Source organism: Myodes glareolus, chromosome X, assembly GCF_982192425.1.
Source record: "Myodes glareolus chromosome X, mMyoGla1.1, whole genome shotgun sequence".
In the NCBI taxonomy this organism is placed as follows: domain Eukaryota; kingdom Metazoa; phylum Chordata; class Mammalia; order Rodentia; family Cricetidae; genus Myodes; species Myodes glareolus.
The window spans coordinates 108,705,406-108,725,638 of NC_142053.1; the positions used below are offsets into that span (position 1 = coordinate 108,705,406).

Sequence of the window (20,233 nt, forward strand, 5' to 3'; positions counted from 1 at the left end):
TTAACATACAAATCTTTGGAGATCTAATTTATAACACAAAGGAATCCAGGAAGTGTGCAATAAAGTTAAAGACCATGAATCAGAGTCAGGTGGAATACAGCCTCTAGTTCTCACCAATACTGGACTTGTTTTATGTGCTGTAAAATGGGACCACAGCAGTCGTCTTTGCTTCTGGTTATCATGAGAATTTATTGAGTACATACTTGGAAAATGCAAACAACTGCACCCGACCCCCAGAAAATACTGTTTGAGCATTTGTTCAATTAGTAAGGGCAATTGTACCAAGCACACATTAATCCATGTTCTGGTAGGTTTCACAGCTGACAGAAAACATTGTGAGGGCTCATAGTTCATCCCTCAATTTCATTTCTCTTATTCTTTCTGATTAGAATGAGAAACTGATTATAAAACTCCATTTGATCTTGTAATTTCAGGAATTTTTTTTGTAATAGGAATTTCCACTACTAAATTTTTCTGAAATAAACTTTTAGTTGATTACTTATATAGACTGGTTCTATCATGACCCTGTAAATATTAACTTTAGCCTGCTTAGCACATGTATATTATAGGAACTAAAGACGCTTTTATCCAAGGAGAAGTGGTCTGTAGTTCATACCAGAGCTTCCAAAGAAGTTATTTATAATTTTATGAAAACTTCTCTAACGCATGGGGCTGGTGTTTCAAGTGACATCCATTCACGCTGTGAAAAACCTTGATCCATAAGAGAAGAGTAAATTTTTTAACATCTTTAGATATTTCTCCACAAAAGATGAGCATCAACAGTCTTGGAATACGTAATAAAACAAGCTTTGCCCTCATTGCTCAGACCTATCCTTCTCACGAAAAATATAAAAATGCCATTAACCGTCTCTTTTGTTACTGGACTACCACAAGAATGTGAGTTCGGTTAACTAACTTTGTCCTTGGAATTTTCTTAAGCCTCGAGTCTGGTGGTCTTTGCTGGTGCCAGACTTCCTTTGTTAACTCAAAACTACTTCTACAAAATATAATATAGCTGTTTCACTGCTCCTCATGTTTTGGAAGAGACAGTTTCAAATTAATGCCCCTCTTTCTGTTTATTCTGCTTCTGACGCTGCTTTGCTCAATTCTCTTGCAACTCAAATTAGAATAGTCTATATGTGGATTGCATTTGGTTAGCTTTGTTTCCTCAAACATATTTTTAAAGCTAGTATTTTTCCCAAAGAAAGCTTTTTTTAAAAAAATGGGATCATACTAATTTTTGGCAAAGGGATGGAACAAAATTATTGTGTTATTAAATTAAGTTCATATACCTTGATAGCTTAAAGAGAAAGTATATTTCTTTGCTAAGGAGTCATCTTAATGTGCTCCAAGAGAAGGCCTTAGGCATCATATCCCCTGGAGTTGGAGTTAGCGATGGTTGGGAGCCAGCCACCTCAAACTTAGGACTTCTAGAAGACCAACAAGTATTCTTAACTACTAAACCATCTCTTCAGCACCTTAATAATGTTTTTTCAAGGTACATAATTTTGTTTCAATTGACAGGAGAAAATGATTTGAGCATGGGAACTTTTAAAAGTTCAACTTTGGGCTCTTTCTGGAGGTTTTTTTTGGGCAGTTGGCCATGTAAAGACGAAGCTGATAATCTCCCCCACTCAGCCACCAGCTGTCAGAAACTCGTTGAAGTGGGTGATGAATGCAAACTTTGTATATTCTAACACAAGGAGCTGGTGATGTTCTGGGTGAAGATCTCTGGGTGAAGATGCTCTGGGTTATGTGGTCCAAATCAGTGGTGGGAAACAGGGGTTTCTCATGAAGCAAGGTGTCTTGACCCTGGGTAGGGTGTGCCTGCTGTTGAGTTAATGGGCATTCTTGTTATAGACCAAGGAGAACTGGAGAGAGGAAGGGCAATTCTGTTTGGGATGTGTTGTGGATGCCAATCTGAGCGTTCTCAACTTGATTATTGTATAAAATGAAATAAAATAGGGAAGGATATTTTTGGACTGACAGAGACCACTGTGCCTCTGCAGTTGAGGCCATAAAGAGCTCGTAGAATCCGAAAGCTTTTCAACCTCTCTAAAGATGATGATGTCTAGCAATATGTTTTTAGAAAGCCCTAAAACAAAGAAGGTAGAAAGTCCCTCAGCACCAAGGCACCTTAAGTTCAGTGTCTTATTACTCCACACGTCCTGTAACACAAATGCTGATGTATTTCTCTGAAGAAGCAACAACATACTAAGAATAAAAAGATAGAAGCTATAGAATATGCCAAACTTTTGAGCAAGCGAATGAAGGAAGTCGAAGAAAACCACCAGGAACAGATTGCCAAGAGACAAAGGCTGTCATTCTGAGAGCTTCTACTTCTAAGTATTATTTCCTGAGTCCGGGAAATAATAAGGTTTTTTTTAAAAAAGATTTATTTATTTTTATTTATTGTGTATACACCATTCTGTCTTCATGTATGCCCACATGCCAGAAAAGGGCACCAAATCTCATTACAGATGGTTGTGAACCACCATGTGGTTGCTGGGAATTGAACTCATGACCTCTGGAAGAGCGGCCAGTGCTCTTAACCACTGAGCCATCTCTTCAGCACAAATAATAAATTTTTAAGAGCAACTAATAGGAGCTGGATGGTTGCAGTGCACGACTTTAATCCCGACACTCAGGAGGCAGAGATCTCTGTGAGTTTGAGGCCAGCCTGGTCTACAACCCCCCTCCCCCACAACACACCCACAAGCAAAGTAACAAATAGGAGCAAGGCAAGGGTAGCACATACCTTTAATCTCAGACCTTGGGAAGCAGAGCATAAGCGGGGCGGGGGGGGGGGTGTCTCTGAATTTGAGGGCAGCCTTGTCTACAGAATGAGTTCCAGAACAGTCAGAGCTACCTATCTTGAAACTCGTCCCCACCACACACACACACACACACACACACACACACACATCCTGCCAATAGAGTAACAAATAAATGACCAGACCTTGAAGAATAAATTCACCTTTGGGCTCTCAAAATGAAGAAAGAATATCAAGTGATTGTGTCTTAAGGCCATACAACATGGAAAAAAGTTCCAATGTTTTCAGAAAACATAAAAATCTTCTTGGAAGACTGATATGAACATTGAAGATGAAGAAAGCTGTGGCTTCTTCACTAGCTAAGGAAAAGCACAGTTGCTTGCCTACCAGGGGCTTAAATGCACTCATGGTTAAAGGCTGACTATTCTCCACGTGACCAGATCCTGCCTGGTGCTCTGCCTAATAGCCTTAGGTGCAAGTCATACACCTAAGCAAGTCATACAGGGACTGGGCACTGAGAACCCTGGTATGTCCTTCCATGGCCATGACCATCAGTTTTCCTCAGCTGTCTTGTGGAGATCATTCCATGGATCATTCCCCATGATGCTCTTCATTTTCATTGACTTTATGTTTATGCAATTCATTCAAATATTCCAAACTGCTTGCTTAGGGTGCAAGTTGATTGATTTGGATCTTAAATTTTGTCTGGATATGAAGTACATAGATTCTTTGTTTTTGCTCTGTGGTTTGAAATGCTGATTATAGTGCACAATGAATCAGGATTTTTTAAGGGTACATTAAAATGTAAAGGTATATTAAAGTTCTGTGGTGTGAGAAAAAATGAAAAGGAAAATCATTTGAACGGTGTTAAACAGGTACTGTAAGCAATAGTATGTAAGCTCATTGCAGATCTAAGATCTAAATGATGAAATTCAAAACCTTAGAATATGCCAAACAGTAGTACTTGCTCAGTCTCATAAGTTAGTGTGACTACAGAACAGCAGGAGCCTCACTAGTGTGTAATGTCTCATTCTGGCATGTGGAAATCAGCCGGAGAATCTCTTGCAAAGCCAATGATGGATAACAGGCCAAAGGGTGGGCAAAACAGGCTAATGCCTGTTCTGTCTGGGAATCCCTGTGTGATCTCAACAGGACAGGCCACTCTCCTGGGCTTGGCATCCTTATCAGAATGTGACCGATAGCATATCACTAAGGAGGGCTGAGAGACTGAGGGGAGCAGGCAGAAGGGCCTGCACCATGTGGGTCACTTTTTTCCCCACAATGATAAATGCACCTTTCTCTCTCTCTCTCTCTCTCTCTCTCTCTCTCTCTCTCTCTCTCTCTCTCTCTCTCTCTTTCATACACACACACACACACACACACACACACACACACACACAGCAACACACACACAGCAACACACAGATACACACACAAAGGGGATTCTAGTTCACCATGAAACACAGGTGCCGGCTACCTATTATCAGACATACATAGCCATTACATGGGAATGAGAAAGAGGAAAAAAGGAAGAGAATTGATTCACCCATTGAATCCACTTCACCTATCCTCTGGATCTGCTGCAGCTCAGTTAGCTAGCTAGCTATATGTGTGTTCTTTTTTTTTTTTAAGATTTATTTATTATGTATAAAACATTCTGCTTCCATGTATGCCCGCATGTTAGAGGAGGGCGCCAGGTCTTATTACAGATGACTGTGAGCCACCATGTGGTTGCTGGGAATTGAACTCAGGACCTTTGGAAGAGCAGCCAGTGCTCTTAACCACTGAGCCATCTCTCCAGCCCTATATGTGTGTTCTTAGATGTTCATCCCAATTTCTGGCTGTATGACCACCATAACATGAATATTTCTGGACTCCCATTTCATCTCTGGAGAATGATGCTGGATTACAAGCAAATATCAGTTGGGACTGCCATTGCAAGAGAGGTCCCTCCTCAGTAAGAAGCTGTTAACTGCTTTCCTAGGACCAAATGAGAGATTTGCCTGCTCTTATCATCTGCCAACATAAATAAGAAAAACTATTATTCTCTCCTTTGTAAGGAATAATATATCTGAACTTGTCAAATCTTGTTGCTTTTCTGACACAATTTACAATGAGTATTACCTACAGGTTAGGTTATACTGAAGGTAAATATTTATAAAATGTGGGAAATTAGTTTTTTTAAAAAAGAACTGCATAATTACTTGCGTCCAGACAAAGGGGAACTGTAATCTTTAATTAGCCATTAATAGGTTGATCTGCTACATGAAGAACATGAATACTTGTAAAATTACTCTCTTATTCCAAATGTTCTCCTGGGCTATTACTGCTAATAGTTTCTTTCATCAGTTTTATTTTTAAAAAGTTAGCAGTATTCTCGCTGGGCAGTGGTAGCGCACACCGTTAATCCCAGCATTCCGCGGGCAGAGGCAGGCAGGTCTCTGTGAGTTCAAGGCCAGCCAGGTCTACAGAGAGTTCCAGGACAGGCTCCAAAGTCGCACAGAGAAACCATGTCTTAAAACCTTCCCCTCAAAAAATTAGCAGCATTCTCAAACTGCTTGTTTGTTTTTCTTTTTATGTTTTCATTGTATATACTTATTGGATACAAAGTGATGGTATGATTTATCAATACATTTATTAGCAAATCTTAAACCAAGTTTACTACATGTCTGTCCCCTCACATACCTAGGTTTGTCATACAGGGACTTTGGAAAGTTTCACTCCCGTTGATTAAAAATATACAATACAAGCTATATCTGAGATAGTCACAGGAAAAGAATACTGACCACTGAAGTTAAATTTAAATTAGAATAAGACTTGATCAATATTAGAGTAAAGAACCCAAGCCTCTGATTTGATTTTAGAAACCTGAATTGGTCTTCCTTGTTTTATAATACCCATTTGTCTACACAGGAACCTGAATCACTAGTTGAGATTTGTCCCATGGTAAAAGACTGACATGTGAGAAACACAATGGACGATTCGACCCATATGGAAAACCATTCGGGCCAGAGATGGCTCAGTAGATAAGAGTGATTGCTGCCAATCCTGACAATCTGAGTTTCACTTACCAGGACCCACAAGGAGGAAAAACAGAACCTACTCCTTCCAGTTGTCCTATGACATCCAACTGCATCCTTATAACACAACATGGGTACACACACACACACACACACACACACACACACACAAATAACTTTAAACTTTAATTTTATGAAGAGAAAAAGAAAACCACGAATCTGGGAGCTATTGGTTGTGTCGTCAGGAACAGGGAATACAAATGGTTGTCCCACTGCTACACATAAAATGTTTAGGCAAATCAGTTTCTAGACTGAATGTACAATTATCTGATGCTCCCTGTTCATTTTTCCCTTTTAATGAAAATAGATTCTTTTCTCACACAATATATACTGATTAGAATATCCCTCCCTCTACTCCTCCCAGTCTCTCCCCACTTCGGCTCTCGGCCTCTGCTTCCATTAGCTCCTGGATGGAGGTTCTGTGGTGATATAAAATAATCATCAGTCTGACTACAGGACAAGGCCAGTTCTGTCATCCTCTCCTCAATTGCTTAGGGTCTTAGCTGGGGTCGTCCTTGTGGATTCCTGGGAATTTCTCTAGTGTCAGGTTTTTTGATAGCCCCATAATGGCTCCCTCAATCAAGATATCTCTTTCTTTGCTCCCATCTCTGTCCTTCCTCCACCTCAACTATTCCATTCCCTCAAGTTCTCCTCCTCCCTGCTTCTTCCCTCTTCTTCCAGCCTCCCTTCTCCCCCACCCCATGCTCCCTATTTTGTCAGGCAATCTTGTCTCTTTCCCCTTTCTAGGTGGATCTATGTATGTTTTTCTTAGGGTTCACCTTGTTACTTAGTTTCTCTAGGACCATGAACTACAGGCTCAATATCCTTTGCTTTACAACTAATATCCACTTATGAGTGAGTGCATGCCATGTTCATCTTTCTGGGTCTGGGTTACCTCACTCAGGATGGCTTCTCTAGTTCCATTCATTTGCATGCAAATTTTAAGATGCCATTGCTTTCCTACCGCTGAGCAGTACTCCAATGTGTAAATTGCCACATTTTCTTCATCCATTCTTCGCACAACAATATTTTTTAAAGGAAAAGGCCTGACACAATATTAGGAGACAAGAAGCTTCCAAAGATGCTGGTGAGTTTGTTTTCTGTTGCTCATCTACTGCTGGACTTGCAAACCACCCTTCAGAGTAGTAGTCTGTTTCCCCAGTGAGATTCCCTTAATGGAAACTAAACTTTCATTTGCAAGTGGCTATTCATTACAGATTGCGTCTGGGTTAGGGGCACGAGTCCACTTCTCATTTGAGTTCCAAGGAGCCCTACAAGCCTGTCTCTGCTCTTTCTTTATGTGCACAGGCTTTATCAGGACCACAAACTTCAAATCATTCATAAGCCAGTTTCCTTCCACTCACTGTGCAAGGTTGCATCCCGACAGTAGAAAACCATCTTGTACTGTGAAGCATCAGAAATGGAACAGCAGTGACATAAACCCTGCTAGATAAATCTGATGCTTCCAGGATCATTGACGTCATTCTTTGCTGACTGTCAAGTATGAAGTATGAAAACTAAGCCTCCTGTTTCCAGTCTGTTCAGTTCAATCCATTCATAAGATATTTTCCGAATCTAGGAAAGCAAATGTTGGAAAAAATGAACACGAAGTAGAAAGGGATTAGTAATCTAATCGAAACATGGTGACTCTTTAATGATTATCTGAGGTATGTGAGAGTTGTTTAAAATCACTTGGAGATTAAACTTTAAATAGTAAAATATAAGTAATTGTGAATGGTTTAGACGACTACTATGTTTTTTTTAAACTTTTATTTTATTATTTTTCTGTGTGTTTTATCTGTAGTGGTGTGTGTGTGTGTGTGCACGCACGCGTGCATGCACACAGGCCATAACATCCCTCTGGAAGTAAGGAAAACTATGGAGTTGGATTCTCACGTTTCACCTTTACTTGTATCCCAAACAGTGACCTGGAGCCATCAGGCTTACGTTATAAGCACTTACTTACTGACTCACCTTGCCAGCCCTTAGTTCTAGGTTTAACTGATCATAAGTAAATATATTACTATGGATGGGGAGATAGTTCAGTCTGCTGCACAAATATAAAGACCTGAATTTAGAACGCCAGCAACGGTGTAAAGAACCAAGTCCTTTGGAATACATTTGCAACTCCATGGGTGAGATGGGGGTAGGGAGCAGAGTTAAGCAGGAGCTCACTGGCCAATCGGCCTAGCCAAAATGGTGAGTTCCAGGTTTAGTTAAAGAACCTAGCTCAAAGAGCAAGGTGGAAAGCAACTGAAGAAGTTACCTGATATCAACCTCTGGGCTTCACAGGCACCCATGTGTTTATATGCACACACACACTAGTACAAATATACCATACACACACATTTAAAAAGGAAATATACTCTTATGTATATAAACCACATTTCCCTCAATGTATAAGGAATAGTATATTCAAGAAATTAAATATTAGTAAATAGCTACCATGTTGAAGCATAAAATAACTGGGCTCAATCATTTGTTTCTTCAACATTCATCCCCTCCCAAAAAAAATCATCATAGGTAGAGGATTTTTATTTTATTTCAAAAACATACCATCTAAAACATAGGAGTGGCAACATACTTATGTAATCCTAAAACTATGGAGACTGAGGCAGGAGAATAGCCAGTAGTGCGATTGCCAGTTTGATCAACATACTGAGTTCTAAGCCATCCTGGTCTACATATTGAGTTCTATGCCAGCCTGGGCTATATAAAAAGATCTTATCTCAAAACACAGAATAATAATGATAATAACAACAAAATAAAATCCTACCAACTGAGTAAGTCTTCCATCATAACCACCAGTGGAGGACATAGCCTTCTTAGTAGTTTGTTATTGTTTAAATATTTGAAAATCATTTTAAAATTATTTTCATGTGTGTAGGTGCTTTGCCTACATGTATGTCTGTGCACCACATTCTTACCTGGTGCCCAAGGAATCCAGAAAAGTGATTCTGTCCCTAGGAACTAGAGTTTCAGATGGTTGTGAGCCACCATGTGGATCCTGGGAATTAAATGTGGGTCCTCCACTTGTGCCCTCACAGCTTCATCTCGCCAGCTCTTTAATACAAAGGAACTCCCTTGCCATTTTACAAGGAAACACATATTTATTTACTTGTAAGATATCCTTTTGTTCAAAAACGTATGGTTTTTCACGTCTAAGCATCTTTCTATGGCTTTTATTTTTTGACAGAATTCCTTCTCCAAAGCCAGCACCACTGCGTGAAGCATTGCTTCAGAAGGAGAGTTCCCAAGTGGTTTGGACAAATGCATCCCCTCGGGAGACCCAAATAACTTCTGCATCTCTGTCTCAGGGAAGACTAGTGCATTCCATGCACTAGCAAAGTTGGGTCAAACTGCACATAAACCCTGAGTCTCAGCGCTCTGCAGCCCAGGACCTTGCCTCTTTCGTTGTTTCTGGGGTCTTTTTGCTCCCTATGCTCAATGACACTGTCTCAAGGATTGGCCTGTGTTTTTTTCCACACTAAATCTATTCCAGGTCCCCTTTATTCCGAGCAGTCTTGTATATGAGCAGTCTACATTCTAGTCCATGATTCTCGTCTTGGAAATTTCTGGGGCACCCGTGGCTTTAAGTTCTATCTTCCTACAAATGCTGGTGTTTCTTTTGGCTTGCTTTGGCTTCTTGTCTCTGTTTTGGGAGTTTTAGCAATTGTTTGTCACCATTGTTAATGGTTTTCTTTTTTAATTGTGTGTGTGTGTGTGGTGTAAGCACACATGTGTATGTGACTCCATGCAGCTGTGAACCCATACAGAGGCCAGGGGAAGACATCTGGTTTCCTACTCCATCACCCTCTGCCTTATTCCTTGAGACAGAAGCTATTATTAAACCTGGAGCTAGGCTGGCGTTCTTCAAGCCCCAGTGACCCTCCTATTTCTAGCTGTCACAGCTCCGGGGTTATAGACACATATGTACAGCTTTTCACTTGGGTTTTAGAGATTTGAACTCAGGTCCTTATGCTTGCATGTTATACTAATTTTACCTGTCAAATGGTAGTTTGCAACCATTTAAAAGTGTGCAATATATTTCATTTCTAGTGTCTCATTTATTCTCAATTTTGAGTGCAGTTGGGATTAGAAAGAATGAGATATTAGAGAATAGATTTTTTTATACATGTGTTGAGATTAATTAAGCTTCTCAAATGTAGTCAGATTTTCAGTAGTTTGGCATGTGCTTCAGCCATTTTATGTAATGTGTGTACATACATGTGTCTCAGTAGTGTGTTATCCTTAGACACACATTTTTAATGTAATAACATTTGATTGGTAACTTTACAGTATACAGCACATTTTTATCATTAGTATCATTCTCTCTACTTATTACATTGAAAATATTTTCATATAATATGTCTGGTCACAGTTTCCCTTCCTCCAACTTCTACCAGATCCTCTTCAACCTCCAACTCTCCACTTACCAACCCTATGCCCCTTGTCTCCCTCCCTCCCTCTTTCTCTGTGTGTAAAATAAATGGGCAAATTTTAAAAAAAACAGATATTTTAAAAGAAAAAGCACAAGAAGCACACAAACAAAACCCATGAAAACACAAAACAGGAAACCAGCGTATAACAAACAAAAGAGCAGTAAATAAAAAAAATGCCCAAACACAGAAATATAAGACAAAAACCTAAAAGAATGCCACTAAATTCATCTTATGTTGACCATGTACTGCTGGGCATGGGGCCTACTCATAAGTGTGGTTTGTATGTCTAGTTAGGCTCCACTGGAGAATTCTGGTTTTTCCTTTACAAGTGGTTTCTCGGGCATACACTTCACCTCCCAGGCTACTTCTTTACAATACTAGGGATAATTCAAACTGTTTTTGCTTAGTACTAATGTGATATGACTTTTTAGTCATGTGACTTTCAACATTTCTGTGCTACTTTATTTTAGATATGCACACTTTAAACAATACTGTGTATAATATTTTTTTAACTAAGGCTTGGAGCTTGGTTTTCTAATTCTTATTCTATTTACTTCTTGAAACAGTGTTTTACACTACAAGTCAGGCTAGAATTAAATAATTAAACAAACTTAAAGTCATCCTTTTGCCTCAGTTTCCTGAAGCCTCAGATTACAGTTACAGGAGGCTAGATTACTGTTGTTGTTGTTTTAATTACACAAGTTAACAAAATTTGTAATTACAAAACTAACTGGGTTCATTTATTCCATCTTTGTGATTTTTGCCATTGGCCCTCTCGGTGTATTTCTTTGTGCTCTATTCCCATTCTTTTTTAGATTGTTTAAGATTCATTTCTACATTTCATCTATTTGAGTGTTTGCTATCTGGACACTGGTGTATAAAAGGGCATTTATAAAACCACATATTGTTTACCGTTTCTGTTCTTTCCGATTGAGTTGTACCAGCAGTCGGGAGTTATGTCTGCTTGCACTCTAGGAAATAATCTAGCATCAATTCATTTGCATTCATTCAGATGGCTAAGTAGTCCCAGTCTAGCCTTTCATTTGAGGATATTGCACAATTGAGTCTGTCAACATCCTGTCATAAAGTATGGAAGGCTTGTGAGATCCCACCCCTCCCCTCCCTGAGGATAGATACTCAATTATTGGTCGCTGGAAGGCTTAGACACATTTTATTCAGTGTTTAAGTCACAGGGAAAATGCCCAAGTTTCTACAAATAATCTCGCACCAACACTTCTATAAGCCACCCTAATGAAATGCGCACTGGATCACCAAGAAAACAAAACAAAGTAAAACAACAGGTATTAAAGCAGAATGTAGACTGGTTGAAAGGAGGAAGGGAGTCACCGTCTTAGACAGTAGACAAAAGAGGGTCAAGAGGGAGGTAAATGTAAGATCAAAATACATTAGATGTGTGCATGGAAATAACATAATGCATTTGTTTATACATAATTTATATATGCTAGTGAAATATTTGATCTAATTATTTAAGTTCAGAAAATGTTAGCTGTTTTCATGGGCTACAAAAGCACAAGTGTTTAGACCAGCACTTAGCCATTGGAAACGCTAGTGAAGAAGAGGTGCAGTCCATGCACAAAAACAGTGAACGAGAGCAAGATCTATCTATACTTAAAGGTTGTGCTGCTGGTAGAAGGCTGTTCTATGTGTGTTCAAAAATGGACATTTTCTTTGGTTCTTCTCCTAGTGTGGTGATAAAATACTACTACAAATGTAACGAGTGAGTATAGTGACATTTCAAATGTATTTTAATAAATAAAGACTGGCTGAAAATCTGAGAGTAAAACGGTTCCCGCTGGTCAGCCTTACAGACTAAATTATGGTAACACACATTTTTAATTCCAGTAACCACAATGACACACACCTTTAATCCCAGTAGCCACCCTAGTTGCCATAGAAATCAGGTGGTGCATGCCTGTAATTTCAGTGGTTTATGTCTTTAATCCCAGCCCTAAAGACGCGGGAGGGGGCAGGGGAGAGGGGGAGACAGCTCTCAGACACAGACTCATCTGAGATTCCTGGAGGTAGGATCACCATTTTGGACTGAGGTCAAAATAAGAGCCAGTAGATGGCTGTTTTACTTCTCAGATCTTCAGGTGGAACCCCATTTTCTGATCCTGAGGTTTTATTAATCGTTCTTCATTTAATCATGCATCAAGAGAGGAAAGATTTATTCTGGTTCACAGTTCAAAGGTATAATTTATCATGGTAAAGTCAAGGAAGGCAGCAGGAACTTCCAGCAGCTAGACATATCAAATTCATATACAATAATGCAGAAGGAATGGTGGGCTGTGTCCTACCACTCACCCAGCTAGCTTTACCCGAAATAATTACACGGAAACTGTATTCATTTATACACTGCCTGGCCCATTGTCTTCAGCTCCTTATTGGCTAACTCTCACATATTAATTAACCAATTTCTAATAATCTGTACATCACCATGAGGTCGTGGCTTACCGGGAAGATTCTAACCCACCTCCATCTAGGAGAGGAGAGCCATGGCATCTGCCTGCCTCTGCTTTCTTTCTCCCACAATTCTGTTCTATCTACTCCACCCACCTAAGGGCTGGCCTATCAAAAAGACCAAGGCAGTCTCTTTATTAACCAATGAAAGCAACACAGACAGATGACTCTCCTCCATTACAATAATCAGAGAGAGATAAATGCTTCCTGATGCTCACACTGCTCTCTCCACTTTAGACAGTCCAGAATCCACTGCCCAGTGAATGGTGCTGCCCACAATTGAGATGGTTCGTCCCACATCAATGAACCAAATCAAGATGATCCCCCACAGATAAATTTTTCCCCAGGTATTTATATGTTGTGGAATATTAGTTTAAGATGTGTTACATTCATTTATGCCATGGAATAACTTGTTCAATAATGCAAGGATGCATTGCATTCTTTTATGCTGCACTTGTTAAACTCTATAAAGCCTGTCTAAAACACCTGATTGATCTAATAAAGACATAAATGGCCAATAGCTAAGGTGGGAGAGAGGGATAGGTGGAGCTAAAAGGCAGAGAGAATTAATAGGAGAGAGAGAAGAAGGGAGGAAAGAAAAGGAGGAGAGGAGGACACCAGGGGGCAACCACATAGCCAGACACAGAATAAGAAGGTTAAAAAGCCCAGAGGCAAAATGTAGTTAAAGAGGATAATGTAAGTTAGGAAAAGCTGGCTAGAAACAAGCCAAGCAAAGGTCAGGCATTCATAAGTAAAAATCAGTCTCTATATATTTATTTGAGAGATGGGTGATGAGCCTCCAAAGAGGTTAAAAAACTACATTTATAACTCTCATAAAGTTGACAATTACTGTGACAGGGATTATGAGGGTGGGGGTAAAGAAAAGGGTTCAAGGGGGATGTAGAAGCTGAGGCCACTGAGGAGCACATGAACCTAATTTCATCCATCATACAAAGCAGCAATCTGTATGGTTAATATCTCTTGCTCCACAGTACTGCTCAGGTTTTGACAGCCATCTGAGTCACCTAAGATTCTAGTTAAAGAGAAAGTTCTAGCTCACCGGATCTGAGAGAGACTTGAGAGTTGGTGTTACTCTCAAGGGATGGTTCTGGTATTACTGCTATTACTGCTGGTGCACAGCACTGGGCTGATACACCTCTAGTTAGTTCTCTGAGAAAGGAACTGTGTTGTATTTACTCTTAACTTTCTAAATTCTAGCATTCTGCCTGGCACAGAGTACCCTCGGTCTATGCTAAATAAATGTTAAAGATAAAGGGAGTGCTAGGTGAAGGATTTGTTTGCTATTTTTTATTATTTATTTACATATATACAAGTGTGAGCATGTGTGGGCATGTGTCTGTGTTTTGGGATATTTGTGCATTTGTGTGTGCCTGTGTATGATGGCCAGGGGGCACCATCAGGTGTTGCTCCTTGATTTTTGAGACAATGTTCCTCGCTGATTAGGCAAGGCTAGTTGGCCAGCAAACGCCAGGGATCTTCTTGCCTCCATCTACCCAGCACTGATATTTCAAGTCCCGGCTGCCATGCCAGGCTTCTTACATGTGTACAGGGAACTGAAGGTGGAGCATGCTGCTTATGTATGGTAAGCATTTTACCCATGAAGCTATCTCTCCAGACTCTGAAGGATCTATTTAGAAGGATACCAGGAAATGACTAAATCAATATCTGAAGGAAGGACAAAGTGTTAGTCTGGCAGATGCAGAGAGCTGGGTCATTGAGAAGTATGTTCTATGAAAATCAAGTTTCGAACTTATTATTGGAAATCATGAAATACAGGACTAATACAGACTTTGGGTAGAAGGTCAGAGTGTTGACAATGAATTTCAAAGGTGATTTAAAAAAAAATTAAAACATAAAACTTAGGGATGTTTTCTGCAAATAAATGAAATAATTACCATCAGATACTAATATTCTCAATCATAGGTTTTCTATAAGACATGTACTCATTCAGTTAAGACTTACTTTTATGTAGAGCCTAGTCACTACCTCCAGGGTTGATTTAAATGTTCTGTAGCTGATGTCTTTTTCACTTGTAGAGCCTCTCTCCTACATTATGTTAAAAAAAAATAAAAAAACCCGCATCCCTCGGGAAGCGTAATTCATTACTGAACAACACATGGCCAAGAATTTGTAATTATAGTTTATGATATTTGGTTACAAGTAACTTTTGATTTATGAATTGGTTATAATTTCTCAACAGCCACTATGAACGCACGCCCTCATTAACAGAATGAGAAAATACAACTTACAGATGGTTTTTAAAATGTAATGAAATGTTTACAGATATGAAACATATTAATTATGGAAGCTGACAAAGTTGGGAATTTAATTAAACATTTATTGATTTCTGTTTTACAGACTTCACTTTGTATTTCTCCATCCATACATTTCATTTTAAATCCTCAATTAGTTTTATGTTCCCCAAAGCCTTTAAAGTCTTGATCACACATTCCCAGGCTTAATGAATTAACTGACCATACACCACCTCCTTCCACTTCTAATCCTGCTTTAGAAATTAACCAATCACTTTTTTAATCTTAGCAACATTTAGCAAGGGGTATGTCTTTATTGTACAAAAATAAATCAACCCATTCAGTCATTTTCTAATAGGAACTGCTATTTTGAGTTCATAACATCAAGCATGAAGGTATTTCTTCTCATTTCTGAAGTTGATACCCCACTTTATCTAAAAAATAGCATTGCAATTGGATGGTTACTTAAGTTTAGACACTGACAGAAATTTTTGGTGCTTTGTTTTTTTCTTTTCAGTTCTTTTGCAACAAAGGCTTACTATATTCTCCAGACTAGTCTCAAACTTGTGGACTCAAGTGATCCTCCTGCCTCAGATCTCCAAGTAATTTGGAATATGGGCACACACCACTGCAACTGCTTTAATTTTCTTTTGGCAGGGTCTCAATGTGTAGCCCTAGAGTCTTGGTTAGCCTTGAACTCACAGAGATCTACCTGTCTCTGCTGAGTGCTTGGATCAAAGGTGTGCACCATCATACTCACCTTAGACTGTATTATGTTGCCACAGCAAAATATTTAAGACCTGGTGAATGTAAAAGAATAGAAGTCATTTTCTCTAAATATTCTAGAACCTGGTCTGTTCAAGAGGATGATGCTGGCACCTGATTGGCATCTGGTCCAGACCCACTTGCTCACGTCATAACACAACAGAGGGTATTTCATGATAGATAAGACAGGACAGTCATGCCAGAAGGAACCCACTTTAGTAACAAAGCTAATGCAGCAGCCTCCTATACAGGAGAGAGGAGCCCTAATATCCCAGTCCCACCTCTCACCTCTGTGTATTGAGGCCCAAATTTCCAGAACCGAAAATTCAGAAGGCATATCTAACCTAGAACAAAATGCAAATACATTCTCAAATAACTGGAACCTGAGTTTATTTTTGAACTCTAATTTGACTCTGTAGCATATGAATTTTGTTTCTTTCATTTCCACAGAGCGTGTTAAACTTTCTTGCAAGGAAATATGTTTATCTGTTTCCTTTCAAGAATTACTTGTACAGTAATTATATTAGACATCTCATTTATTTGCTATTACTTAAATTTATTATGAAAAATGCTTCAATTCTTAAAATAGCAACTAGGGTTATTTTACTAAAATAATTCCTCTATAATGCCTATTTCAAAAGTCTATTTTCAGCAGGGCTTTTGAACTTAATTTTGTTCTGTGTTTTTTGTGTATGACTGATTTTCTATTTATAACCAGGGGATTAGCATTCCCATGTTCCCTTTGACCTATTATACTTGACATCTCATTCCTTCACTGAGGTGTAATTTGAATGTAAATTCAAGTATTTAATTTATGGAACTGAACTACTTAAGTCAAGTGGTATGATCTGTGTTTACTATGAATACCAACTTTTTATTAAGAATTTAAAAGCTGACTATATTAATTGCAAATTATATTTTGTGTAGTGATTGATTAATACTTTGATTTATGTCTTGTGTGTTATAAAATTTCTAGTGTGACACAAAAACCATGAAAAGTAACAGATCTATTTGAGGCAGAAAGTAAATCTTCAAAGGATTAATATGTATTTGAGTATATGTGAAAGGTATAGATGGAGTTTGGGATGTAGCTCAGAGGATAGAGTGCGTGTCTGGCACTCATGAAGGTGTGGGTTCAATCCCCAGTACCACATAAACTAAATATGATGGCACCATCCTATAATGCCAGCACTCTGGAAGTGGAGGCAGGAGGCTAAGAAATTCTTTAGAAATTAAAACTCATTCTAGGCCATATGCTGAGTTTATTCCCTGTAACATGAGGCCCTGCTTGTGGTGGTTTCTGTCCTGTCCTGCTCCCACAGCCTGTAAGGTCCCAAAGAAAATCACACAGAGGTGTACATTAGGTTATAAACTGATCGGCCTATTAGCTCAGACTTCGTATTAGCTCTTATAACTTATATTAACCCATTATTCTTATCGATGTTAGCCACATGGCTCAGTACCTTTTTTTGGCAGGGTAGCTCTTATAACTTATATTAACCCATTATTCTTATTTCTGTTAGCCACATGACTCAGTACCTTTTTTGGTGGGACAGATCACATTCTGCTTCTTCTGTGATCTCGGTAGGACTGTGGAAAGAGCTTCCTTCTTCCCAGAATACTCCTGTTCTCTTTGTTCCACCTCTACTTCCTATCTGGTTGTCTTGCTATACTCCCTGCCAGGCTATCAGCCAATGATTGTTTATTTAATATTACATAAGTAAACAAGAAGTAAGCAACTTCTAAAACTCTAGAAATGACAGAGACATCTAGCTGCTTGGACAGTCACCCAAAGTTTTTTGTACCATTGGGGCATCCATCTTCAGCCTTCAGGCCCATTGTATCCAGCAGACATTTCCATGAAGCAGGAAATTTCAAAGACAGTTCAGTCACTTTTTTCTGTGTCCTACAGAATGTCTTGTAGATTCTTTCATGAAGTAGGAATCCCAAAAGACCATTTCACCTTTAGGCAAGTTCAGCAGTCTTCACTCTGCAGGTTCTTCATGTCCAGTTTTTGTAACAGCAAATTACAGACATATTCATAATTTAGATGCACACCAAAGCTGTTAAATATAAAGAAGAAATCAACGTTATGAAGTCAATGTGCTTCTGAAAACAGCTGAAATTTTCAGCTCTCATGGCTGTTTTCTCAGATGAAGTTTAGGAGATTATCTGCAGCACTCATTTCTGTTCACATTCACAGACAGGTTTGACGATTTTGTTGGCTTAGCATCAAACATCTGGCCAGGAACAAATCTGAATGGCCTAACACATACTGATTCTATAACCTATGAAAACACAGAGAGAACTGGACAAGAATACAAGAATGGGGGAGGGGTTGTTTGTACTTTAAGACAGTTATGCTCCACAAATGTGATCATGAGAGAATATCCAGGTCTAAATGTAGCAGACAATGAGCTACACTGTGTGGTTCAGGGTCGGGTCTAACATGGGCTCTCCTGCTTTTTTTCTAAGAAGTATAGCTCCTTCAGAGGCTTTATTAGCAATAAAAGAAACAGAGGGCCAGCAAGACAGCTCAGTGGGCACCAAATCTGACCACCTGAGTTCAATATCCAGGACCCACATGATGGGGGAAGATAACTACAACCCTTAAGCTGGTCAAAGGCTTCCACAAGTGTGCTGTAGCATGTGGTTACTCACCCCCATGTACCCAATAAATAAAAATTAAAGAAAGAGAAATAATAACCTTTCTTTATGTTCTGCACTACACTGGAACTAATATGTTTTGAACTGCTTTCATATTTGTATTAAATTTTTCTACTAGTTACTCATAAAATCTGTCAGAAGGTACTATGAACTCTGAACCCTACCAACAAAACAACTTACATCTTTATCAAAATGTTTTCTTCAGTGTTCAGGGACATAGAAATACTAACTATGCAGATTTGATCAATAGGCAGTGTATACATGTTTCAAGTAATGACACCATGACCCATACATTTACACAATTAGAAAAAAATTTGAGATAAGGTCTTGTTTTTATTCTTAAAAAATAATATGTTGGCAGGTGACCGAGGCAGGCTAGTCCAGGCAGAGGCTGCCACCAGAATGGGTGCAGGTTCCACGTGGCGAGTGGCAGAGCTGGCGAGTGGAGTTGGCGGATAAAAGGTGTACAGGACATAATAAATAGACATAAGGCTAAACATAAAGCTGAATATTTATTATTCAAAGAAGAGGGAGACAGAGAGACATGGAAACAGACATAGAGAGAGACACAGACATGTATGCACACACCAAGAGACAAGGATAGAAGAGAGAGAGTTAAGATGGCGACCAGGAGGTCAGAAGTGGCTGAGAGTGGGCGTGGCTAGCCCGTAAAGGGACCAGAGCAAAGGAATAACATTCCTGGATCCTTTTTATAATAAAAAGTAGAAGGTTAGACATTACAGTTTGAAGGAATTGGGGCGGCGAATTCTCAAGACTGCTTCCGGCTGATTTGTGGGTGTTTTCTTTGGGGGAGGGGAGATCCGAGAGAAGGCTGGGTGCTGGTCACATCCTGGCATAGTTGGTCTCTGTCCCTGACAGGTGTCTGTGGCATGGAAATGTCTGATGTCCCTTGTACCTGGTTAGGGTGTTGACAGAACAGAGATCAAAGTTAAATTAAGAAAAAAAAATTTTTAGGACCAGGGAATTGAGGGGTATATATCTGACCTGTTTACAGTGGGTTCTTTAATTTGGCTCCCTGGAACTCATAAGAAAAATAGAAGTTTTAGACATATACATTGTATAATGGCTGTGACATATTGTTGTACAATGAAAAGTATTTTTTATTTGGTGAAGCAACCTGGCAAAACCTTTTAGCTATCAAACTGTCAGAGATCTTTCAGAAGGATAAGATTTTACTTGAGTTACTGATTAAAAAAAATGACAGAGAACTTACTTGGTTGGCACCCAGGGCTACTCTTTTGGGTCCTCCCTTGCCGCTGAAGGTTGCATTTGACCTTTGCTGTTTAGCGCAGAGCCTGTCAGGCTTCAGAAGACCCTGTTGGTTAAGAAATTTGTAGGAAGACAGGCCTACCTTAACCAGGCAACTAGGCTGTCGATTCTAGTGATTCTGTCCACGTATGGAGGTCTTCAGTCTAGGTGAAAGGCAGTTTTTGCCCAATGGTCAGCGTTTGGCAGTCGAAGCGAACTGCAGATGAATGTTGTTCTGTGACCGTTTGTCTTCTGTCTTCTTGGAGGAAACAGAGTGCTTGCTAGGAGCCAACCTGTCTCTTTTTGTTATGAAAAGTTTTTTAAATAATTAAATACTTAAATATCACATTCCCCAGATCTCTGAGCAGTTGAGGCTGTTTATTAGGTATAGCTGCAGTATAGAATCTGTCTGGAAGGTTGGGTTTGACTTTGACTGTACTTACTCTTAATAGGTAAGATCCACATTTTTAAAATGACAGACA

The 20,233-nt window shown here is 39.3% G+C and overlaps 1 pseudogene; it reads left to right on the top strand.

Moving 5' to 3' along the window:
* Nucleotides 1-20,233, top strand: part of LOC146889043 (small ribosomal subunit protein eS6-like) — a 61,106-nt pseudogene that overhangs the window by 20,484 nt on the left and 20,389 nt on the right.